The sequence below is a fragment of the Tupaia chinensis genome, unplaced genomic scaffold, assembly GCF_000334495.1.
Source record: "Tupaia chinensis unplaced genomic scaffold, TupChi_1.0 Scaffold000093_1, whole genome shotgun sequence".
Lineage (NCBI taxonomy): Eukaryota > Metazoa > Chordata > Mammalia > Scandentia > Tupaiidae > Tupaia > Tupaia belangeri.
Window position 1 is genome coordinate 9,391,512 of NW_006159555.1, and position 361 is coordinate 9,391,872.

Genomic DNA, 361 nt, shown 5'->3' on the forward strand with positions numbered 1-361 from the left:
AGTCAGCCACGGGGGGGTGCCAGGCACTCTGCAGTCCTTGTCCCTACATTCTTCTGGGCTTTGGGGCACGCATACACACACTAGAATGATTTTCAGGCTATTGGATCTGGGACTTGAACTTGGTCGGCCAAATAGAAATTCAGCACCTTAACCACCCTGCCACCTGCTGGCCCTGCAGGATTATTTTAATAAAAGTATATTGTATTGGGCCGTTGGAGAAGTCATGACACGTTTTTTGTTTTTTGTTTTTTTTGTTTTGTTTTGCTTTGTTTTGTTTTGTTTTGTTTTGCTATAGGACGCATGCACTCGCCAGACAGAGAGAGACAGAGAGACAGAAACTGAGAAATCACCCCCCAGGGGA